The sequence below is a fragment of the Cuculus canorus genome, chromosome 1 (genome assembly GCF_017976375.1).
Source record: "Cuculus canorus isolate bCucCan1 chromosome 1, bCucCan1.pri, whole genome shotgun sequence".
Taxonomy (NCBI): Eukaryota; Metazoa; Chordata; class Aves; order Cuculiformes; family Cuculidae; genus Cuculus; species Cuculus canorus.
In genome coordinates, this window is record NC_071401.1 from 187,341,186 (window position 1) to 187,367,647 (window position 26,462).

Sequence of the window (26,462 nt, forward strand, 5' to 3'; positions counted from 1 at the left end):
TCAATCAATACTGTTTTGGTGCCAAGCTAAGGGGGAGGGGGAATGTGTGCTTAAAGTCAGGACAATTTCATGCACTTGGGATCCAGGAAAGTTTTATTTGAGCATGAACTTTGTCTTTTAATAGAACTTGTTGAGAGAAGTCCCCTGAAAGGACTGAAAGCTGTATTGCCTCCCTTTTTTTTCCTTTTTCTTTTTCTTTTTCTTTTTCTTTTTCTTTTTCTTTTTCTTTTTCTTTTTCTTTTTCTGGCAACATCATATGTATTTTAAAGCTGAGGTAACCCACAAAAGTCCTGATATGACAGGCTCCGAAGCTAATCTTCACTCAGGGAGGAAGGTTTAGTACATACAGTTTTTCAGTTACTGGTGGTGAAGGTGATGACTTAGAACGTCCGTCATCACAGCTGAAGGAGTGAGGTCCTTCATTCTCTATTTGTGTGTCTCTCTGTGCTCTCAGTTGCATGATTTTGCTATTCATCTTGCACCAGTTTGCACTCATCAGATGCTGAGCTGCTTTAACTCCCTTATTTGGCATAAAACTGACCCAGGAAAAAGGTGTTCCTTTGCTTGATTAGAAATAGTTTAGGGCTTAATGGAGAGAGAGGTAGGGATAGCAGGAAGAGCATTTCTTTTAAAGACTGTATCTCTTTAGCTATTCTGTTTAAATTTAACCCTTTCTTCACAGGGGTTTTGATCCCTGCACTGAGAAAAGAACAGGTCCCGGTGGTGCTGGACTAAATGTTTTAGTGCTCTTAGTGTTTCACGCAGAGAGCAAATTCCTATCCCCTCTGAAATGGCAGGAATTGGCTTTAATGGAACCATGGTACTACCTTTATTTGCGGATATAAAATTGTTGGGAATTAGTAACCTAAGCTGATAATGGCTCTTTTCTGCCTCTGCAAGACAGATTTCTTGCCAAAGTTGCTATGAAACTAAAGATATGCAAGGGCAGTACAACTAAAAACATGAAACTATATCACGTGGAAGTATGTGTAGTATGGTACTAGAGTTTCATTTTGTATAGGGAGATGGAATTTTTAGGCTCTGAATTCTGACCTGTGCTTTGCCTGTGACTTAGAATGACACACAACCCTTCTGTGATTTTATTACCCCATATAGAAATGACACCAAGTTTATATTCAGTTCTTGATTTGACATCAAGGAATAAGGAAAAAAACCCTATGTAAGTTATATGTAGTAAAGTTTCACAACACAGGACACTTCTGAAGATTGTGTCTTAAATGGAAATGTACTTCTTCACTGCTGCTTTACCAAACCCTCTGACAATTTTTTTTCAAACCACGGAAATTCTGTTTACTGAAATGTACAGATGCCTGCAGAGTTCTGTCCTGGAGACAATCCTCTACTGTTGCAACTCATTGCCACATTTTGATTTGCTTAGTATCATTTGGCAACAATCTGAAATGGCATTTCTGGGATTTCATCTGCTCTTGCCCAGGAAAATAAACAGAAAGCCTCGTCACCGTGATAAGGCTCGCTGCCTTTCTCTCCTCTGCTCCCCACCTACTGCTTTTTATTCATAGGATCATAAAAATCATAGAATGATGTGGGTTAGAAGGGACATTAAGATCATCCAGTTGCAACTCCTCCTCCATGGGCAGGGACACCTCCCAGACTTCTCAAAACCCCATCTGACCTGGCCTTGGACGCTTCCAGGGATGGGGCATCCACAACTCCCCTGGGCAACATGTTCCAATGCCTCACCACCCTCATTGTGTGAATTTCTTTTTAATGTCTAATCTAAATCTTCCCCCTTCCAATTTAAAGCCACTCCCTCTCATCCTATTACTATATGCCATTGTAAAACGTCCCTCCTTCAGCTTTCTTGTAGTCCTCCAAGTACCGGAAGGCTGCTATAATGTTTCCCTGGAGCCTTTTCTTCTCTTTGATACAGCTCAGGTTGACTTTCTGGGCTGCGAGCATGCATTGTTGGCTCAGGTTGAGCCTTTCATCAACCATCACCCCAAAGTCCTTCTCCAAGGCTGCTTTCAATCGCATGGTCCCCCAGCCTACATAGAAATTGCATGTTTCCCCAACCCAAGTGTAGGTGTATTCGAAAGAACAGGACTCTGTCACCGCAGCTTCCCGAAGCTACCTGACCTCTTTCCCCTGGTGACACCAACCCCATTATGCAGTGCAAACCATTAGGAAAGGGACTTTTGGTGAGAGCTGCGAAGGTGCCCCGCGAGCTGCAGAGGCAACGGCCTCTGCTCTGCTGCCCCCAGCACTCCCTGACGGTGGGGGAGATGCTGGGACCACCATCTGCTCCTACTGCCCGGGTACAGAGGTACCGAGGTAATGCGAAGGCAAAACCTGCTTGAGTCTGCTGTGCGGATAGTGATGCTGCAGAAGGGCTGCAGCATGAAAGGGGATTGGCCTCCTGCCTGCTGCTGGGAATTGCTGTCCCCTAGGGCACCTCCTGCCTCCAGGGATGGTGCTGACCTCGCTCAGCAATGGGCGAACAGCTGCAGAGAAGAGGATGGATCGCGTAATGTCCCTTGCAGACATACTGCGAGTTAAGCATGAAGACATGAGAAGCTTGACATGAGCTGGCAATGTGCACTTGCAGCCCAGAAGGCCAACCATGTCCTGGGCTGCAGCAAAAGAAGTGTGGCCAGCAGAGTGAGAGAGGTGATTCTACCCCTCTATTCGTCTCTCGTGAGACCTCATCTGGAGTATTGTGTCCAGTTCTGGAACCCTCAACGTAAGAAGGATATGGAGCTGTTGGAACAGGTCCAGAGGAAGCCTACAAAGATGATCAGAAGGCTGGAGCATCTCTCATATGAGGACAGGCTGAGAGAGTTGGGCCTGTTCAACCTGGAGAAGAGAAGGCTCTGAGGAGATCTTATAGTGACCTTCCAGTACGTGAAGGGGGCTACAAGAAAGCCAGGGAGGGACTGTTTACAAAGGCTTGTAGTGAAGGGACATGGGGCAATGGGTTTAAACTGGAAAGGGGCAAATTTAGACTAGACTTATGGAGGAATTTCTTGACAATGAGGGTGGTGAGGGACTGGCACAGGTTGCCCAGGGAAGTTGTGGCTGCCTTATTCCTGGGGGTGTTCAAGGCCAGGTTGGAAGGGGCCTTGGCAGCCTGATCTAGTGGGATGCATCCCTGCCTGTGGCAGGGGAGACGGAATTAGATGATCTTTAAGGTCCCTTCCAACTCAAACCATTCTATGATTCTATGATTATATAAAGGCTGAACAGGAAGTACTCCAAAGTCTCACAGACTTCAGCAGAGAATTATATTTTGTGTGAATTGGTAAATAAAGTGAGTCATGTAACAGGAATATAGCAGCTTTCCTACATATTCTGACATTGCATGTGTCTGTCATGGTGCAGCATGGGCTGGTAACTGCCAGGGGGAAGGGGCTGCCCATGGGGTCTGTCAGGGCAGGGCCTGACTCCTGAAAATATAGAAACAGCTTCCATGCTGGGCTTTCAAATCATTACTAGCTACATCGATCTCTCTTAGTGGTGATAAAAGAGGGCAATATGAAAGCATTTGTGAGGCCCTAGACAGAGAGTGGGAAAAACTTTGATGGCAGCATTTTCGCCTGCAGATGGGACAGTCTGAGGGCTGACTGGCTGGGTGGCAGCATTGCTAAATAATAGCTAGGAGACAAAAAAAAATTATTAGCCAGAAATGAATTCTTGTGGAAAGGTGGCCAGCAGCATCTTGGGCTGCACTTGGAAACAGCACCAGAAGGTTGAGGGAGGTGATCCTTTTGTCCTCCCTCAGGTCTAGTGAGACCACAGCTGCAGTGTTCAGCCCAGGCCTGGGCTACTGCGGGCAAGAAGGAGATACTGGAATGAGTCCTGCAAAGGACCACTGAGAGGGTTAAGAGGTTAGAGCCAAACCTTATGTACGAGAGGTTTAGAGAGAAGGGATTATTTGCTGCAGAAGAGAAAGCTCAGGGAGTTATTACCAATGCGTACAAATATCTGATGGGGGACAGTAAGGAAGACAGATCCAGACCCCGCTAAGTGGTATCCAGTGAAAGAACAAGAGGGAACTGGCACAAACTGAAGTATGAGAAATGCCATTTGAACATAAGGAAAACTTTTACTGCGAGGGAGGTCAAACACTGGCACAGGTTGCCTAGAGAGGCTCTGAAGTCTCCGTCCTTCCATATTTTTGGTATTCAAAATTCTGCTGGGTGTGGTCCACAGGAACCTGCTCTAGGCAACTTTGCTTCGAGCAAGAAGATTGGACCTCACCTAAGCCATTGTGATCCTGTGATTCGAGGAAAAGTGTTTCTAAAGCAATAGAAATGTCCTCAACTTAAAAGAAATGTGGATAAGAAAAAGGTAGTAGGAGAAGAGAACATCTTCCTTGCTCTCTGGATCCTAAAGGCTGAACAGATACAAATTTTGGGTTTTTCTCTTTTTCTCCTTTGTTGTTGAATTGAGCTGGATGGAGACATGAATAAGGATGGGAAGGGCATTGGTACACATAATACTTCTGTCATTACTCAGTCAAAAGGATTGCAAGCCTGAAATGGGGATTTTTTTCCTGGCCTGTAAATCTGTTGGGAATAACCTTGTGTTTTGGCTGGCTGCCTTTTTCAGCAATGAGATTAGCAGTAGGTTTATTTGTCATCTTCAGGGTGGTATGAGCCACCTTCACTATTTGAATAATTTGTGTGGGCTTGTTCACAGCAACCTTTGAGAAATTCATTTGAACTATGTATTTTGAACATCCTAGAAATGAAAATTAACTTTTAAACTGTAAGTCTGGACTTGGATTTAGAACATCTAACAATACAGAATGCAGCAATTTGCTCCTGCAGTCCTAATGTCCAAATAGATGCTCTCTGAAATTAACTGAGATATGGCAATCAGCCTCTCTATGTTAAACTTCACATTGCAAGATCCTTATGCAAGAAAAATCACAGCTTCCATTTTTGGGTATCTATTAATCCTCTTCATAACTTTTCCATAAGTACTATGTAGTTGTATATATATATACATAACTATGATCTAGTTAGAAAATCCATTGACCAAATGCTGGTGTTATTCCTCAGTCCTGTGTCTATCCATGAATGCACTGGAGATGGGAAAAAATTCTACCACTAACATAATGGAAAGAAAGACTGACAGATATTTTGTCTCTGTTCATGGCAGGCATAATTAGTTAATTCAGGACAAAATACGAAAAAAAAATAGGAATGGAAAACTTTTTTTAGGAATTTAAAGAGAACTAACTCAAAATGTCCATGAAAATAAGTGTCTTGCTCAATAACCTGTATTTGTATTTTGGAGTTTGCTGTAGATTAATGCTGTCTACTTATGAAATCATATTTTCTACAGTCTTCTAATCAATAAAATGTTCACCTGTATTAGGCAACATTGCAGCAGAAGTTGCAATGTTCCTGTGTCAGTGCAACAGAAAGCATGTGTTTTTTTATGGGTTGTGCAGACTTCTGTTTCAGAAAGTCAGTCTTCTAAAGATTTTGCTTTCTTGCGGAGTTTATACACTGTGGATGAACTTTGCCTGGGGATGCATGATGAGCCAGCCAAGAGCTTGTGGGTTGGGGTTAGTGGGTGACCAACATGGACATTGTGGTGTATGTCTGCTCTGGACAGGAAAAAGCAGATTAGGTCTCATGACTGAAAAACATAATAAAGGCACATAGAAAATGTAGAATCAGGGCCAGGTCATTCCTCCAAGCCTTGAAGGAACAGAGGCACTGTCTGAGCATACAAGGATTTGATTAGAAAATGAAAGCCCACCTGGAGATGAAGCTATTGAGGAGTGTGAAGGACATTAGGTGCATTAGGATGTGTAGCAACAAGTGCTTAGATTACAAATGTCCATGTTATTATGTATGGCAAAATAACCTGACATAAGAATTTTTCATAAGGAATGTACTCAAACAGAAACAGTGAGCTTTCTTGAAAGAGAGTGTCTCCTTTGACATGTGAAACTGCTTGAAGTTTAGATTGCTCCCAGCCTCCTATTTGTGTATAATGCTATCAGTATTTGTACTTCTACAGCACAGCCATGTTGTGGTACCAAATATTTGTTCTGTATGAAACAACCAATAATGCAGTAAAATTTCCAGGTATGATTTTCCTGTTTGCATGTTTAGCCTCTGTCATATCAATTCTGTTTACTGACAGAAATCAATGTCATATCAATTCTGTTTTCTGTTTTGTAGCCAAAATTATGTGATTATAGGAAAGGAGAAAATTCCACTTGCAAGATCAGAAACTTCTAAGAGAAATCCTAGTGATTTTTTTACAAAGCCAACACAAAGAACTGTGGGCTACAGGGTGTAATTAAAAGTGCAGATGTTTGAAAATTTAGCTGTTTTCTAAAAGTGGCATTTTTAATTTTATTGTCACTAATTGGTGAAAAATCACTATTATTCAGATAAACATCTGATGATCTTTCTTGTGACATGTGCTGCTTTGACAGGAACAAACCGTCCCTTTGGAAACTAATCAGAGTCTGGTCAGTCTGTGTCCCAAAGTCTGGCCCTTCAATCACAGCGTTTTGGGTTTCCTAGCTTTGTGTCCCAGACAGAGTTTGGAAGTTGAACTATGTGATGTGAATTTTATGCCCAGACAAGGACAAGAGCAATATCTTTGAGCACAGAATGCAGGCAGTCCTCACTCTTCCAGGCAGCATCATGAACACCTGGGAGACACCAGGGCTAAGCTTGTGAGAACTTGCAGAGCTACTGTTATTCGATGTAGGATTGCCGTGTTGCTATATTGTCTTCCAGACTGAAATATGGGTGTGCCACTTGCAACAGATCTAAGGCATGCAGAGTGCCATCAAATGCATAATTTGATGCATAAATGCATCAAATTTGATGCATCAAATGCATCAAATCCGCATGACTGTATTTCAGCTGTGGAGTTGCATCTGAATGATTACCAGCTTGACTCAAATTCCTGAAGTCCTCACAGGCTGCGTGGACAAAAATTGCGTATGGAAAGAGATGATAGATCTGAGAACTCAAATGGATGATAGTTTGGTTTCCAGGCGGTTCCAAGTTGTATTTGTAGGCCCTTCATTGCCAGAGACTGAAGAGCAATCTGCAAAATTCTAGAAAAATAATGAGAGACATACAAGTGGGTTTTCTAAGTTTTTAAATAAAGATGTCTTCTTGTCCCATGCCTGGTTCATTCCTAGTTTTTTTTTTTTTTTTTCCATTGCCCTGAGACTTTCATGCTTTTAAAGAGCTGTGATTTTAGTATAACTTTGCATATTGGGAAGGTTCAATAAATTAAGAAATTTATATCCGAGAGAAGTTGATTTTTTCCTTTTAGCTATTAGGTTCGTAAATGGAAATGATTTCCATTCTCATTTTTAAAATTGACCTAGTTTGATATTAGCCCATCTCACATTAATGAAAACAGACCATAAAATGAAATAATATTTAAAATGGAAAAGCTGAAAATGTTACTGAAATTTACCATTTGGAGGACCTTTCTGGTTCTGTAGTTTCTACTGTAGAGAACTATAGAGCGAAAACTAGAGAAAGAAAAGCTAAGACTCATCTATTCACTTGAAGGGAGAGAAGAGGGAAATGCCTGATTCTCCTTCAGCTGCTTCTTAAACTAGAATACTTTAAGAGTTCAGTTAGATAGAAAATTGTTTTTCCATGTCTGGAACAAAGTTGGACATATTTGCAGATAAGAAGCTCAAATTCAAATTTGTCAGAATTACTGGATTATCCAAAGATATTCTTAAAGATACAGAAGTTAGGCTGATGAACCGTTTTGGAATACATTTGTTGAACTCAGGCACCAAAAATATTTAGACTCTCAAATACATTCCCCAGCATCAGAATCTGAGTGTTCAAAACTCTGCTTTGTCCACTTCGCTAAATGTCTAAGTACGCTTGCAATTCCACTCCTAAGAAGCTTGGAAATGCTCAGGTGTATTATTGAACAAGGTTCATGGAAGTGAATATTCATTGCTTAGATAAGAATAACGTTTCTATAAAATATATGTTGCTGTATGTCTCATTCTGCTTTCCAAAATGCATTACTTCTCTCGAAGCCAATAAGATCAGCGTAAAGTTGGAAGGTAGTTCTCTCTTAAAGAAGATATTTAAAATAGAGTTATCTCTTGTCTGCAGCCTGTAAAGGAATTTTCATAGGTGTTAAACCATAAACATCTTTTGGAAGACTGGCATAATGTGCATTATACATAATTATATTTAAAACGCCTCTGGCCTGTATTTTAAACATGTAGTTCTGATCAAACAGTACAAGCAAGCTGTAGACTGGCTTTAAATTTTATCTCTGTTTGGATGTGAGAACTGGGCTACAGAGCTAGGGTTGATGACAGCATGTTTTATGGCTGGCTGCCTGTTTTGCATGGCATGGATTTTTGTATTGTTCTGGCATTTCATATGCTCATTTAGTGGAAAGACCAACATTAACACCTCTGATGTGGAGCAGTGCAGTAATATCACAGCACAAAGGCCTTCCTACTTGTAAGCAAGTCCACTAGATGTCCCTCCAGCTCTTTGTGATGACAATGCAAGGCTGATTTACTCAGAACAATGGCTCCAAGAGGAAGTGCACTATATTTTATGTCCCTTATCTTGCATACTTAGCTCTTCCTGAGTTCCTACAGAAGTTATGAATCCAACATAAATCCAGGTTCAGAAGGTGAAGGTAGGGATTTTCCTACTATATGTGTACATGTGGTTTTGATCTTTCAAATTATTTTTGTCCTTCTAACTTTCCTTTTTAAAGAACTTTTGCAGTAATTCGAATAGAAGGAAAATGCAATCTCACTCTGTATGGGTAGTAAGCAGGTATAACATTGGAGTGGAAAACTTAATGCACTTGTAGGTTTTGGCTGGCTTTTTTATGGGAAAAAGACAATTTAGCTCAATCTCAACATTTCTACTCTGCAGGTGAAAACTAGTCTAGGAGTTAATCTAACATGGCAGTCTAGTTAGGTGGCCTGATCAGCCATTCAGTCTTACTATGAAGGTGGCGAGCTCAGATAACTCAGAAAAGTTAAGAGGCTTTTTTATTACACCCTGAAACGAGAAGATTTATCTCCCCTAAAGTGCTGTTAACTGTGTTCCATATTATCTTTTGCTACCTCTGAATATGTAATCAATCTCCTTTTCCACATCACCACTGTTCTGATGCTTGTGACATCTGGAAATATAGTTCCAGATTTTGAGTAAATAACATGTGAGATGATACTATTTTGAATGAATATACTCCTACTTTTGCAATTTGACACAGAGGAAATTAATCTCTTAGTCTTGTTCTTTGTATTTTTTAATCTCATAGTCTCCTATTCACTTGTTTTCTAGGGAAAATTATCCTCATATTTTTATGATTTCTACCAATATGTCTACTCTTTCTCATCACATTTTCCTTGAATTTTTCTCTCTCAATTTCTCTCTGTTATGTTTTTCTTGGTGAGGTGACTAGTGTGGTATAAATTTCGTTAGATGAGAATACCATAGGAGATGGGGCTAACATATTGCTTAGGTTCTTAACAAGGTTACCAATTCAAACATAATTGTATGGAATGTGTGTCCATATTTCTGTTGGCAAAATAATATACCAGGAATATTAGATGCAAGCAAAATAAGTTAGTTACAATATAGAAAAAATAGTCCTTAGGGTAGCTTCAGCCACAGCACTATTTGTATAATGAATACACAGATTGATAGTTATTTTTAATACAGATAAAATTGTGTTGAAAATAAAGGATATTGCTTTATAATTAAGAGTCAGTTCTGTTGTTAAATTTAATGTGACCATTCTGTTATCTTCTGCTTGCTGTGCAGCCTGTCTCTCAAAGCACCTCTCCTGTACAGTAACATAGCAGGTATATCTAGATACAGAGTTAATAGACAGTTACTAAGTGCTCTGTAGAAACTTTTGCTACATATCAGTAATGTAAATAGCGTAGGGCAGACTCTTGCATTTTAATCTTCTGCTGTAAATTTATACTCTAATTTCAGACAAGAGATGCTTGGTTGTGAGCAGCGAGACCTCAGACGAAAATCTGGTGATTCAGAGAGACATGAACCAGAGCAATAGTTCCTCATATCCTGTAGATTCCTTCTGCTTCAGCTGTGATCAGCGTAGTCCGGTTGTGAAATTTAATATTGTTGAACTGCAGATGTGAGTAAGACATGGTGGGAAGCATATTTTATCTGCATCAAGATGTCAAATGCCTTGAACATACTTAGCAATGGCAGTGGGTTGGAGTGAGGATAGGGAGAAAGAGTGTGCAAAGAGGCAGCAATGTTGCTGTGATTTACAACAGTAAATCAGACCACTGGACTCTGAACCTGCTCTGGCACAGAAGTGCACTACTTAAAGTCCTTATCAATAAAACAGGCTAACCTATATCCAAAACAGATAGTGGTAACACTGCATCTCTATTAAAAGCAAAGATCAAATTCTGTTTTTCTCTGTTGAGAATTTGACACTAATCATTTAAGGCTTCTTTTCTCTAGCCACAGGCACACTGGAAGCTTAGAAAGCTGCAAGTTAATTCACTGTAGGGGAAAATAGTCCCAATTGTGTATAAAAAAATAGGAGGGAAACTTAGAATGGCTAGTAAGAGAAGTTATCCCTGTACTTGAAGGATTTCCTGCAGTAAGTAGAAGTGGGGAAGCTGGTGATGTCCTGTATTGGGAATTTGGAAGCCAGGACTCAAATGTGGAGGAATCTCTGTAAAATTGTTACAAAGGAATAGGATATGTTTTACCTTGAATATTTATGTGTCAGAGATATTCAAACATTTTGATGATGGTGAAGCCTATGTTCATATGCAGATTGTGTTGTTAAGGAGTTTCTCAGGGCCCAGCTGTAATAAAGGGTCTGGTGATCCCCTGTATCTCCTTGAGACCTCTCACTTGGTCTTCCTAGCCTGCTTTGATCCTTCTTTTTACCTGCTGTCATTTTGTTACCATTACTGTGGTATTGCCTGTCAGGAATAAGAAGGAGCAGGGGGAAGGGAATTAGCAACATATTTTCTCCTTTCTCTTCTGCTTACCTTTTCTTCTAACCCTCCTCTCCTCCTCTCTTCTTAGATCATGGGAAAACAGACGTGAGAAGGAAGGCTAGGGAGGTGATGGGAAATTCCTTTCCTGTCTCTGTTCCCCTTTTGAATGAAAAACAGTTGTTTGTACTAGTCCTCTAACTCTTTCTAGTCCTAAAATTGTCACTTTAAGTCTACCTCTTACTCAGCCACACAGTTCCCATGTTTGCCAGCTGCTGTTTTTAGGGATTAGTAAATAGTAAGGATCATTATTTTTTTTTGTTTAGTTAGTCATATATGTGATAGAAATCTTCAGAAAACAATGCTCCTTAAATTATTTGCCGATGAAGTTAATAGTTCATATTTGCACAAGTAACTCATTGGTAATATTGAGTCTACATGAAGATAGATTTCAGGATCAAGTTGTTACAGAAATTGGCTCCTGTCATTGAAGTAGTAACTAGCATCACCTGCATTGAATTTTTCACTTTGGGACAGCCATGCAAACCGATGCACTTGTAGTGTACTGAGAGTGCTGTTTACCATTTCTGACATATAAAGATGGATACATAAACTTCTGATCTTACTTTACTTTGTAAGGGAAGCCGTACTACCGATCCTTGCATGGACAAGTGGTCATCATTTACCGTGTAAAAAGAACTATGTGAGTTTCTTTGTGTAATATTCTTCAGGGTGGTTGTCACAGGGAAATAATTCATTTTTGTTTAGAAAATTTCTTTTACTAAACTCCTGCCTGTTACACCTCAAGTCTTCCTTATGAAACATAAGACAGAGAACAAATTAAACAATAACATATGCTTTCCTGTTAGACAAAGATGTCTGATTTCGGATTGGCTGACAAGAATAATATCTTCTTTTCCTTTTTTTTATTAGTATTTTAGAAATGAGATAATATTAATGTGATAGTGGAAACCCAAGACGTAGACATTACGTGTTAAACATTGAAATCTCTCATAGTTCAGACAATCAGATAGAAAATTCATGTAATAAAGCCAAGAGAGAACACTTTTAATTGTTTTAGATAGAACTATTTCAATGTTAATAATTACAGAAAGGATTGTCTGTATATATCTGGGTTTTTTTTATCTTTTAGAAAGACTATGATTTGAGAAGTCAAGTCTATATAATCACTCACAGCAACTGTGATTTTATTACTGTTAAAGACATAGGTTCATAATTACTAAAATCGTCCTCAAATAAGTTTATTTGGAGTAGTTTTTACAGGCCAAAAGATAGACATGAATAAGCTGTTAATGATTTCAGATTTCAAACCTGCAGCCTAGTAAATATTAGTCTGATACAGGGCTATTGCAAAGTGCTGCTTCCCTCTAATGACACTGTGTTATATAACACTATTGAAAAACCACTTGTCAAGGATGGTAAGACTTAGTTCCATCCTGCCTGGAGAACGTGGAGAAGTCAGATTGCATCTAGGCTGGATCTTTGGGATTCTCTGTCTGTGGAAATGTAATTCGTGCTTATGAAGTTCACACAGTGGCTGCCTTCTTGTTTACATGTTGTAGTTTTTTAGGGGAACAGCTTGGTGAAGTCATTTGCATGCACTCAGCTTTCACCAGAAAGCTCAGATTCATGTTTTAAAAAGGGTAAATTCTCAACCCAGAACTAACTTCCCTTATCATGAGGATGAGAGTCCATTTCATGATCTGGATCTTCTTTCCTTCTTCACTCTCCCATTCCTTTTTCATTGTTAATTATCAGGAGATATCACTCCCCACATGACTGGGAGTGAACTTACACTGCTTTTCACTGCTCTTGGAGAACTTGTTATCCTGGGTTTTTAATGATGCCATTTCTTGCCTTTGATAAACTATCAGAAGAACAAAAATCTATGGTTTGACTTGTAACAGCATGCATGGAACGTAGGGGCTTATAGTATAGTTGGTGAAACCATTAATAATTTACTTGGTTTAGGAACAACTTCAGATATTGTAATAAAATATTCCAGTTTCTTAAAAATAACTGCCATCAAAATTTCACCACTGTTCTCTGACCTGAATTATCTTCTCTTTTGAGTAGAATCGCATTAATGAGTAATTGCTGTAAGCAGTTCTGACCACCAAGTTCATGTCTTGACTGTATCTACCTCTACATTGGAGTAAGATGTGGGTTGCCCCCTTCTCCCATCCTCCACAGGCAGAAAATGCAGGCAGACAGGGCAGGCAGGGAAGGAGAGAGATCTGGCATATTCTCATAACTCCCCCGGAGCAGAAGATTGGGACAGCAGGGTTAATAATTCTAACACTCTCTTATAATATTTATGAAAAAAATGTGCCAATAAGATAAGAGTATTTGTAATAAAATGCATATTGACTTTTGCTTTCCTGCACCCTACTATAACACCTATATTTTACACTAATACAAGCTTAAATTGAAAGTGTGGGGCATCTCCTGAGATGAACTGATACTTGAACCCCTTGTGAAGAGATGAAAATGACAGTACCAATTATGCAGGAACACATCACCTTTGCCCTAATTTCATCAGCACAAAAATCCTTCTCTTCACTATTTTATGTATGAGCGTGATGTTAGCAAAAGCTGTATTACTTTGGTTATTAATGGGCATAAACGATGTTTATCGAAAAATGTAGTTCATTGAACACCCTCTGAACTGTTTCTCAGAAATCAAAGATTTGTCTTCTGTGTTGGATGTCATGGAAAACACTTTATTTTTCCTCTTTAGTCATCCTATTTACTATGTGCTGCTTCTCAAACCTGTCATGATGCTGTTGTTCTTGCCTAATGTTTTCATCCTTTTCTTTCGGTACGTTAGGTTATTTTGATCCTGGCTTTTATTTTCTTTCAGTTGGGTAATTAATAGTGCTGGCTTCACTTCTTTTGTGCCCATGCTGAATTTTCCTCATTTCTGTTTTGCTTCTCAGTTCAAACGTCAGCAGAGATCTCTAGTTACAATAGCTTCATGTTTCCTGGAAGTTCTGCGTCACCAGGCCAAATTTATCCCTGGTGTATTTTCCATTGACACAGAAATTACACCAGGATTGAATAATTGTCTGGTGTTTATGCTCATCTGCTCTTATTTTTTTTCCTCAGATATTGTTCATTTATATTAATCATGTAATCCTGGTAGTCATTTGAATGGTATGAAATCAAATTATATTGTTTTAGGGATTTGGCAAAGACAAGAACAATGAAATAAAATTATGAAAGTCACAGATCCAGGTTAGACATGTTCCTTTCATGTAATGTATGCAGTACTCACAGTAAGTAGTAAATCTTGTTGCAGTCTACTTTTTTCAGTGTTCTGAACAAAAGAAATATGAGGTGAGAAAATAGATTTGAGAGGTAATCTTGCATTTGGGAGTACAAAGGCTGCAGATGATTCTGACCTCTATACAGAGTGAAAAGATAGGTAGCAGCCAGCTGGTGATGCAAACTTAAAAACAGGTAGAACAACCCTTCTGAAGTCTGATATGAGTGCTTGATATGGAGATAAATGATGGAGTTTTTTATTATTTTTGTTAATTATCCTAGAAAACTACACATACAAAAAGATAAAAAAGCCATCAAAGTTGCCAGGTATTCAAATCTCATGGTTTCCTCCTCAACACTGACTGGTTGATAGCAGCTCAGGGAGACAAACATAAGAAAAATGAGATTTCTTAGTTCAGTGTCTGTCTTCATTCTGGTACTAAATAGCTAATAAAGAAATTGGCTACTTCCCTGCATCTCTTGGCCGTAGTACATTCAGTGAATCTGAGGTGGCTGTTGCTGCACTGCTAACGTAGAAGGAGGAGCTGTAAGAAGGCGGAAGATTTTCTGAAACTGTTTTATTGATTGTCCCCTGAGCTGAGAGGCAGGAGTAACCTGCCGGCTATTATAAACTCCTTGCCAGCTGGACAGTGTATCAGCACATGGTGGTAGGATCTGGGTGTTAGACCCTTCCCTGCCCAGCCCAACCTCAGCCAAAGAGAGCAAAGGGATGCTGGAAGGTAATCTAGATTATGTCTGGATCAGCATGATGACAAACACTGTTGTCTCCCACCATACTAAGGTTGAATTTCAACCCACCATGAGCTTCTTTCTCTTTGGTGCCTGGCAGGGAGCACTCTGCAAAGGAAAAATAAGTTGCAGAATGTAATAGTTTGATTGATGAAGGAGGAAATTTTCACACATTAATAAAATACATTCTGGAAGTCTTACATTTTGCATTGGCTTTTCAGTGATTGATACATATTGCACAACACCCAGTTGTTTTTTATGAAAGCTAGTTAGAATGGGGCTAATAGGTGTGACAGGCTTTGATTACAGAAGCAGAAATTATGGGATCTCTGGAGCCTGCTTGCTTCATTTTAAACTCACTCTGAGACTGTTTCTGCCTCAGTCCTGTAGCGAATCTATGAGCTGGGGAGCATGAATGAACCCTGAAGTGTGTGTCTTCTGCACGCCAGTGCTGTGGTGGCTGAAAACGTACTCCTTTAACTCTGGCATAAAAGTGAGGGAGATTTGGGCTACGACAAATACACATGTGGGTGCTAGATTGTGTCAGTGGGTCTTCCTGGCAAAGAGGATTGGCAATGTGTCCCAAACTGTGAGACAGCAAAAGAAGAGCCGTCTTGGTACTTCAGAGATGCAAGGAGAGCTGAGGAGGGATGTATACTGTGATGTATACATTCAATGTCCTTGCCCCCATACATTTTTTGTAGAGGTAGAACTTGAGATACCTAATCCTTGTGTGCTCTCTTCTTTTAGACTATAAATGAAACCAGGAAAAATATTCTGAGGTTTTATCTCAGTTGCCAGAACTATCAGCACATTTAATCCTAAACTCACCAGAACATTGTGTCCAAAAGAAAAGGAGAAACTTTGACAACAGTATTTTTGCAAATTGGTGGTAAAAGCATGAAGAAGTGACACAAATTATTCACTAAACATCCAGACAGAAAAATTCCTCTTTTCTTACTCCTCCCCACTGAGCCATTCTGGAATAGAATTTTTTAAGGTGTGAGAAACCCACTTTCAGTTCTCCTGCAATTCAAGAGAATTTGAACCCATATCTCAAAACAGACTTCACTAACCACTACTGTATGTGTTACTCCAGGATGGATTTCTTTCAAGTACTCCTTTTAATGATATTCGGTATTGCATAGGATACTAAATCTTTTGGTGAAACAAGGGTATTAACTTCCTTTTCTTGCCTGTTTTTCTCTCTTTACTCTGATGGATATTTCAAGTAAAGTGGACGTCCTCTAAAAGAAAAGATTAAGAACATCACTCAAGTGTGTACTGGAGTGGTGTGAGGCAATATTTTAACTGCCCCTAAGAAGGGGCTGGATCTTGTATCCTTCAAAAATAATCTTAACTCCAAATATCCCGTATTTTTCAAATACACTTAACACTACACTGTTAGTGTGTGCCATATAGGGAAGAGGTGCTCTTTATTTATTTTTTTCAGATCTGCTCCCTCTTTTATTGCAAGTACAAAAGCCAAAATACCTGCCTTGATGGTTCCTTCAAAGATGTTGCAGCTTAGCCTGCTGCCCTGGTCAGTAGCTAAACACAGGGCAGTTGTGGTTTCCCCCCCCTGCCCGGGGAGAAGGGAAAGGGAAAATGAGGGAGTGAGGCATGTGGGTTGGAAGCTAAAAGTAACACAGCTTTTATGAAACAATAATAATTAAAATGAAAATATTAATAATAATATTAAAAAAATAAAATATTTTCAAATCTCTCTTGCTCTCTCTCTATACATATCTCCTCCACAGGTAACTATACATCACCACTAATGCTGCAGGGCAGGGATTGGGACAGTCTCAGGCTGGACTCAGTAGCGAATGGAGCTGCATTCAGGAACTGGATTCAGGACTGCATGGAAAGTCATCATCAGCAAACAGATGGACAAGGTCCTCACTGCAGGTCAGCCCTTATAATGCCTCAGTTTCATATCGAGTATGACGTATATGGAACGGAATAATCTGTTGGTTAATTTCAGTTCACCTATCCTGTCTACTCCTCCCTGCAGGTACAAATCTTTTTTGCCATTTTGACTTAGGGCATTCCATCAGCTTGAGGATAGCCTTAGTTTCTATAGGAATAAGTACAACCAATGGCCTTTCTGCATACCAGTGCCCTGATACTTTGGTGTTAACTATCAATATTAAGCTTTATCACATGAAGAGACAGACACTGTCTGAAAAACCTGTTGTTAACTTTCAGAAAATGAATTTACTTAGAAGAGTCTTAGCTGAAAAGTTAGAATCAATTTAGAAAATTGATTCTGCTTTAGCTCAAACTAAAACTGATGTTCACCTGCGGAAGAACTAGAGTGAAATATGTAAAACCTCATTGTGAAAGATGTAAGACTGCACTCACGAAAGCCTTCAGGGAACACACACAAGTGCCCATTACAATCTTCTGGTAGCAACCAAACAGGAGTGAACAAGCTGTTTTAAAGTAAATCTCTTCAGCCTTAACAGGTCCTGCAGGCATATCAGCAACACCTTCACATCACAGACTGATGAGGGATGAAGTAAAATTGGCATGAATATGTACTGTTTTGAATGATAAATAATTATACTGGGGAAAATTAAAAGAAAGCAGGAGTTATGCTCAAATAACGTGAACATCTGCATGTGCATGTGACTTGCAGTTGTTTATTTCCCAGTGTGTGATCTTGAGCAAATTCAGACCAAATACTGTGTTTGCTCACTGCTTTAATAGCTACAAACTTCCATAAAGGAAAGATGCTTTTACTTTTATCAGCTTATCAACTTCATGTGAAATAGAACCTGGCTGTTAAAAACACCCTTGTATCTCAAGGTGCTCTACAAAATAAGAGCTTTGTAAAGACTGATTGTGCATTGACTTATAAACAAATGGAACAGGTGTGTTTGACAATAACTTTTATACAGTATTTTTTTTGAAAGCCTAGAAGATCTGTCCAGCTGTGCTGCATAATCTTGTTACATATTTTTCATGTCATAAAGTCAGTCTGACAGAACTAGGATGCGAGGAAAAGAAGTGGCTCTTATACACTCTTATAAATAGACCTCTAACTTATAAGGCTGTTGCCAAACAATGGTAACTTGGATTATGTACAGATAGTTTCCATGAGGTGGTAGGCCTGTCTTTGGTGCTTCTGACATGGGAATGTAATTTTCCATATGAATTAATGTATAACAAACTGTTCATAAGTTGTTTAAAGATTTATGTCTTGCAAGACAAGTTCTCCAGTGTTTTAAACTATTATTGACACAATGATGGCATTTCCCAAATGAGAATATTCCTCCACATCAGCTCATATCAATGTTATTTAGCTGTTGTTTAAATATTTAAAACTCAGTTTTAGTTTAAAAATGCAGGCATCATAAAAGATGATACTTACTTACTTGGTTTTAAGCAACTGAAAAGGCAGGATAGGACTGAAAATACAGTTATTCTTACATGTAATTTTAAGTAGCTCGCTGATTAGGGCACTGAATTTAATTTCAGAATAATGTCTTTGTTCTCCTTCCATGTTTTGGAACAACATGCCCATACTATGAATTCACTCTGATAAATGTTTTTTGCCTCTCTCTTTCAGAGATCCAATGCACAGCATGAGCAAGTATGATTCTCATATTTGGGGAAGCACGATAAGAATTTCAAAATTCAGCCCAGATGTCATCAAATATATTCCTCATTGGAAAGAAAACCCGTAATTAGCCAACCAATGCTTTTCACTGTGAATGATCACAGTTGTTTTCATTTCCTTCAGGAACATAGCCTTGGAAGTAATGGTATTTTTAACTATGGATAGAAAGTTTGTGTTTTATTTTGAGAAGACATATTTATTGCCAAATCCAAGAGTGTGCCTTCTCAGAGATACCTCTTTGTAGGGACTTGGATTCTTTTATGGAAAGCTGGGGACATACATTCTTCCAGCTTTGCACTCCAATGACAGCACCTAGCTGCATATGTAGAACAACATGAATCTTGGCCTTCTTAGCTCTCTGAATAGGTATAAGCATGTCAGAATTTTCTCAGAAGTTTTGAAACTTCTGTCCATCCTACTGGGATTCTTAAATCTCTTTCTTTAAATTCTCTTTAAATGAGTCACAGTTTTGACTGCAACTAGAAATTGATAATCATCTGACAGCAGAGTGTAACATTCCCTAACCCATACTAATTCTAACTGCGACCTGGAGAGTTTTGCCATGTGATCTGAAGCCTCCCAGCATGGAGGGGACAATGAGGTAGTTTATTGACTTTCTCAGTCTTTTCTTTTACTGAGAGATCTATGTTACTGGTCTAAGAAACATGCCTTGATTAGCATGTCTGCTGTCAGCTGTGACTTCTCAGCAACTTCTTTTCCATTTCTAGTGCTGCAGTTCTCTGGGCTTAGTGGCTTTATCAGGATTATTTGTCATCACTTGTGATTAGGTTGCATTCCCACTGCAGCTCAAAGGTGATTAAGCTATTCCTTTCCAACAGGCACAGCCAACAGATGATGGTCCCCCCTGCTAATACTGCAATTTTACCCAGTAATTGTTCCATACAAAACCAGCTGTGCTGGAAAGGAATGGCAGAACCTCCGGTTCTTTTAAAGCAGGTGAACGATGAGTCTGTATGGTCAAGGTCCTCCGTGGACTCCTCTTCCAGACTTACAAAGCACAAATCCCATCCGTTAAGGAATAATGGTTTCAATGGTAGGAGTGGGATGTGCTACTTGCTTCATTGTAGTCTCAGGCTGTGTTTTGAGGACAATCTTTAAAGGAAGCAAAGCATCTGAGAAATGCCTTGGATCCAGTTTTCCTTCTTGGGGTGCAGAGACCACAGCTCATTCAACATTTGTCAAACTATGAGGGTTAAAGTGGATTTCTGAGCCACAGCTGGCAGCATGTGTCATCTCATTAGAAACAATTGGGGATGCAGAGCTTCAAGTAAGCATTGCTGCTTCTCTAATATAGAGAAGATTGATTTTTAACCCTTAGGATGTTGGAATATCGTACTCCACTTTTATGGGTAACTGACTTGCTCTTTTCTGTTTGCGTTTGGGAGTGATGGAGATTCCAGGAAAGTGGGGCTATCCATGCAGTTTCATACAGCATGCATGTTGTACTGGAGGAAGACTCCTCTAATTTTGATATAGGTGGGATCCTATATACTAGCATTTTGTACTCAGTACTGTAAATGTTTTCCTCATCATTTCTCTTCCATATTTTTATGTAGTGCTGCAAGATATATATGGTCTGAGATTTACCCTTTCAGTAATCAACTATTTCCCTGCCCCGGGGAATGAAGATGTTCCCACCTGTGTTTTATCAGACTAAATATGTGCTCTATATATGCCCTAAATATTCCACTTGCAGTAGTGCATGATGCATACATTTCCACAGAAAAATGTAATCCAAGTCACAATCCTGCTTGAAGTAAATATTGCTCTACAGACTGGTATCCTAATGTATGCAATCAAACTCTAATTACATGAACAATTACCTCTCTTGTAATAGTGTATCATAAGATCAGAATGAGTGTTTCTGGATACTAAGTTTTGATTTAGCTTGTAGGTCGTGACTTGCAAAACCTGAACTGGGTTCAAGTTCCTTGGAGATGACGCTGTTGTGGATCTGGGTTCATGGCTGCTCTGATTCCACTGAATATAGCAGGGGACATATCGTACTTCACATCATGTTGTAGTTTTGTTGTTGTAGAGGCGTTTTTGTTACAGGCATTCCAGCAATATTCTTATTCAGAGCACATATCTCATTTCAAGCAGGCTCTGCTAGTCTAGTGCCATTAGACATATTGTTTGCACAGTTGGTAGAATTTTGAGGAGTGTTGAAAGTAAGAAGTGGATTCACTTGTATCTTTAAATTGCCAGAGAAATAAAACCGTGCAATCAATTTTTCCCATGACATTGCCATCCTCAGCCAGCTTTGTTAAAATTATGTAGCTTCAACATGTGAAGTACTCATGACTTTAGTTATTCTCTGTCACATTTAGAGCAAATAAGAGCTCTCCATTTGTGTTTCACAGCAACTAAAAGAATTCAGTGTACAGTGAATTGCAATCATTGAAGTCAAAGTTTCCCGTCTACGTGACCCATAAGAGCACCTTCACCAAGGCAGAAGGGTTGGCTGTGGGGCCTTGAATATCCCAGGAAGAAAGGACGATGAAACATTGAGATGGTCAGGGGGAAAAAAGCAACACTGTTCAGTGAGCATTTGAAAAGTGCCTGCTCCATCTGCATAATCGGAGGAGTCTGTTCTTCCTAATGGGGCTAGAAGGACTTGGGCAGGTAGCTCTGTGCAGTGATTTGGGAATACTCCAGCAGAGCAACTGAGCATACATGCTCAGGAAGGAGTTCAACTTCTGAATCATTGAAGAGTGATTTAGAAAGAGCAGTAAGTCATGTTACTGGCAGTAAGAGTAAGTCTTCTTTTTAATTATATTTGTTTATATTTTTTTTATTTTGTTGCCAGTAGCCAATTTCTGTGCAATATACTGAATTTATAACAGGGATTTTTATTTCAGCATCTCTCAGGATTTGAGTAAATGGTCCAAGGACTGATCTCACTGATACTGTCCTCAGAAAAATAGTGCATTTCTGCATTTCATCTGTCACAGAGGAGACTGAGAAGAAATTTTGAACCAACTGTATCTTTTGTTTGTATTCAGCTTTTGTTTAATTCGATAATTTCTTTGTCCTAGAAGTTGCATTAGCCCATCTGTGTTACAGCTCTGAAGAGGAGGGATCAAAAATATCCCATCCTTCAGTGTAAGGAGAGCACTTTGTGACAGTGGAAATACTTTATGTTCTGTTCACAATTTTGTTCCTGCACCTGCCCTGTCATTATCGTCTGTCTTTAACTGTTTCTCAGTATCTCTGTCAGTAACTTGTTGCTCCTTAAATTTAATATAAGAGCACAGTAGCATTTTGTAACATTTATCAAACTATCAATGATAAAATCAAGCTTTTATCCTTAGCCGATGACATGTATGTCTCATTCATAACTCCTGGAGGTGCTGGATTCCATACAATCACATTTTCTTTTTCAGTAGGGGGAAAATTGAATGCTCTAATGCCTATTTACCCCCATTCTTCTCCCTTTCCCCACACATTATAGTTTGTGTTTAGAAAGGTTTCCTGATTTTTCCTAGGCAATTGCTAGGAATCTAACAGCTATACAAGAAGCAGAAAAGACACGTAAAAGGCTTGGAAACCTGAAACACTGGTTCAGAACATGGCGCTATCTGTCTTTCAATGAGTTGCAGTTTTCAGATGCTTTAATCCAGCTACTTAAGAATTTCATTGGCATGGCTACACAAAGTCATTGAGAACAGGTCAGAAGGCTAGTTTTCAACCCTAACGTATTTCCCTTTGCCTGTGTATCTTCTCAGTTAGTAAAAGGAGGGCACAATTGCTGAAAAGGGTCTTTTGGTGTGGTGACTACTTAATATATTTAACATTTGACAAAGAAGTATTCATTAAAACCAAGTGAAACCTTTGATCACTGTCAAAATCTCCTTTCATGAAGTTAGAAATTGAAAATATTTATATGGACACCAGCATAAATCACCTCTGTGTTTCTAGATATTGTATTTAAAGGGCCTTGTCACCTGCTTCTCCAGCTGCTGTGCATCTAACGTTATCAAAACCAGAGCCGATTCCTAAAAAAATTTTGAAACAAATAAGCACCAAAACCCTTTTGCTTTACAAATGTTTACCTTCCCACCTCCAATAGCTGATTATGTTATACAAGAGGAGGTCAGATTTAAGAATACGGTATTTGCATCATAGAAAGAGATGGTATTGATTAATGGAGTCCACCTCATATATAAATTACCTTTGGCTTTCTTTTTAAATATTTTTTCCTCACGTCGGTTATGGGGCTTGCAAGTCACCTTCAATGAAAATTTAAAGCATGAACACGAAGATACACCACTTCCAAGTTTCCAAGACCTGCTGATTTGCATGAATGCATCATATATTTTCATATTTCCAACTTTGATTTTGTATTGAATTAAGGAACAGTCAAAAATCAAACCCAGCACTGATTCAACCAAAACTGTTGTTACACTTTTATGTCTGATTTTGTATTTTGATGGGCTGCTTGCATGGCATTTGTTTTTAAAGTTGATGTGTCCCTGCAGAAAGACAGTCATAGCCAGTGAACGTTGTGCTTTTGACAATGATAATGATGTATTATTCAAATTTTGAAAGAAAGAATGGAGTCTATAAAAGCAAATCCACTTATTTATTGGTTAAATGGCTGGTAGACCAGACTATCAAAAGAGAAACATTTGAAACTGCACTTTTCCCTTCTCCTTTAGTATAGCATTGGTATATGCTTAGTCTTTTATTCCGTATGCTTTATATTGTTGACATTTTATGAATTCCAGTGGTCACTAAGAATGTAAGATTATGGGTTATTTCACATGTATTGAGCATAGAAGAATGAATGAAAATAAACGACCCTATTATGTGGAACATCTTGGGAATAAATTGTCCAAATACTTTAAGATGAATCGTAGAGTAGATTTGCAAAGATTCAGTTCAGGTGTACATAAATGTTACTAAAAGAGAATCTGTGTGCCTGTTTCTTTCAGAAATATTTGAATTTGTTGGACCTTTTTGACTAGAGATGATGCATTTGCTAAAGAGGATGACTGTTTCATGTTTTTGAGCAAAAAGAGAAAAATATTCAATAAAATAAAATAGATGCTCTGTGTCTAACTGCTTAGGTTTATAATGGAACTTCTTCTTACATTTAAGCAGTAGGCATAATTCTAAAGCAAAACACCTACGTATTGTTCATGTTATTGTTTTGAATATACATGTTGTTGGAAGGTACAGTCCAAGTTAACTGAAAACGCTTGAAGATGCATTTGACCAGAGATTTACTGCAGTTATGAATGACAGGATTTGTAGATGGTAATGTGACATTGTCAGTGCTTTGAAGCATGTTTTCTGCAAATAGCAGTTTAGGAAATAAATGCTAAATGGGGATACACCTCGCTAGCTTAAAATACATCACTAAGCCTTTGAAAGGTCTGTTCCTGTCTAAGAAATTCTGTAGTAAAAAATGGAAATTCTGCTTGTTTTGAAGACATCACTAGAGAAGTAGGGATTTCAAAATTTCTTCCCCTTTGCATGTATTGGTTTTGGATAGCTGTGATCTACAGTAAAATAAGATTAAGTTTTCAGGTTTTACTAATGGAAAAAGAGAGAAATCTGGAACTCAAATATTAAAATTATGCCCCCTTTTTCCAACTAGGTTAGCAAAAGTCAGAACTTTTTTTTCTCATAGCTCTGTGTGCATTCTGCAAATCACTTCCTGTGACCACTCACTTTGCTTCCTATTCTTTGTGCATTTTGTATCTGCTTCTTAGTTTACAGTTCATGGTTTGTGTTTTATATAGATGGTAATATCTTCCTCTCTTCTACTGTATCAATAATGCTCATCTGTTCTAAATGTTAATTGATGGCAGAGTTCAATTTTCCTGTCATTGCATGGGGTTTGTCAAGGACATGCAATGAAGACTCAGTGCTGGGAGACCACAAAATGTGTCTTAGCTGAGGAAATATTGTCTTCCATCATAGCAGGCTTTCTAGTGTGTTAGGCAAAGTTAATATTAGGAAACTTCCTTCAGTATTTTCAGTAATTCAAAACAGTGTTATTCTTTCTTCAGATGTGTGCAGTACAGTGTTGCTGAGGTTCAAGGCCCACAAGCCCCCTTTTCTACGATCTTAAGGTATCAAGTCTGTACTCCTGCAAGACTCGGGAAATGTTTCTGAAAGTTCATGGAACATTTCATAAATGCATAATGCTCTTGCAAATGAAGCTTTGATGGGCAGGATACTGCTGTTATTCAACAGAACCGAGTATAAAATGCCAAAGACAACACAGACTAAAAACATGGTCACTTAACTTTTTACCTGTAAAATTATCAGACTATTAATTTTATGCCTGTGTGCCCAGAGGTTCTGAGGCCTCCTTGTAGTGCACACTTTACAGAGAATTAGCATTACTACTGGCTTTCATACTTTTATTGCAATGAGTTTTCGACTTCTACTCCCCTGCTCTATTCGAGCCTATCATTTTGGAGTGAAAAGTCCCAAGAATTAGCTGCTTTCTACACTTCCCTGTCTCCAGGAGGATAATGGTTGAGTAAAAAGGGGTCTTCTGCTTTCTCTCACCCCTTAAAAGGAGGAGTCTTTTGAATAAGAAGGAAATAGAGGAATTGCTGAGAATTGAGAACAATAAAGTTAACAGAAAGAGTCCCAGAACGTGGGGAAAATTATCTCCCATATTCTCATGCAAAAATAAGTCCAAATTAAACTGTTGCTACTTCCTTTTTTTGATGTTTCCCTTTTTTTAAATTTGCAGATATGAAAAGTGAGAATGGAGAACTCTTTCGGACCTACAAGGTCTCCCTGGGCAGGAGGAGAAAGAAGGCCTGAAGAATCGTAGTGTTTGGCACTTCTACCCCAGGGCCAGTAGAGGTGCATGGGGTAGCCCCATCCTTGACAAGTGCAACTGCCTCTATAGGAAGAAGCGGGAGCACGCTGGGGAATCCAAAGGTGGATGTGGGGCTTGGGAAGAAGCTAATTTTGGGAAGCAGAAGGCACCTTCTTGTTTCCCATTTTAAGCTGTGTGAGACATTAATGAGATAATAATTGCATTGGAAAGGAAAAGCCAAAATCTCCATGAAACAAGTAAACCTTATGTTCACTCACAAGTTTAACCTGTAAGTTGAAGGGTTTCTGATGAATGCCTTTGGATTGGGCAATACTGAAACACTATTTGAGCCTACAAAATACTTACTCTGAATGACTTATTTGGTTTAAAATCAGGGATTGAAAAAAAAAAAGCTCCATTTTCCACCAACACATCACTTTTTTCTATATTTTTTTTAAGGGGAGCTGCATGGTTTCTGAGGCTCTTTGGGAGAACAAATGTTGACACTGTGTGGAAGATTTATGCCCATTAAAAAGCAAGGTCTGTTGAATCAATTATGTGTGTGTGTATATCACTCCAAAGCTGGGTATGTTGTTCTTTCCATGCAGAATTCAGGTTTCTGCACAGTGCTTATAGTTTTGATGTATTATGTGTTGCATTTCTGTATTTTAGAAGTCTGTAGTTGCTGTTTTCTGATATTTCCATAACAGAGACTCTGGGAAGCCAGATACGTGGGACCAGCAGCAATTTTGGGATAAAGTTTGTTAAAAGAGTTTGAGGTGCTGTGTAGTCTTGAAGGGATGATTCCTGCTTTTTCCCTGCTGTGAGCAATTGTATACATACACTGCTCTGCCCCATAGCCCAGGACCCCATTCCATCCCACGTAGGGCCATCACTTCCAATTCAAAGCTCACATTCAAAAGATGTTTGCCTTCTCTGGCAATTTGCATTGAATTCAATAGTGCAAAGAAAGTGGTGAGTCAGCCGCCACACTAAATCATCAAAATATTTCAGTA

General features: G+C 39.0%; 1 long non-coding RNA gene across 1 annotated transcript; it reads left to right on the forward strand.

The window, feature by feature from the left end:
* Positions 1-8,540: 8,540 nt before the first annotated feature.
* Positions 8,541-19,586, forward strand: LOC128853752 (uncharacterized). The gene is made up of 3 exons (XR_008452480.1): positions 8,541-8,661; positions 16,768-16,918; positions 18,585-19,586. It is a non-coding gene; the product is annotated as an uncharacterized LOC128853752 (long non-coding RNA).
* Positions 19,587-26,462: the final 6,876 nt, after the last annotated feature.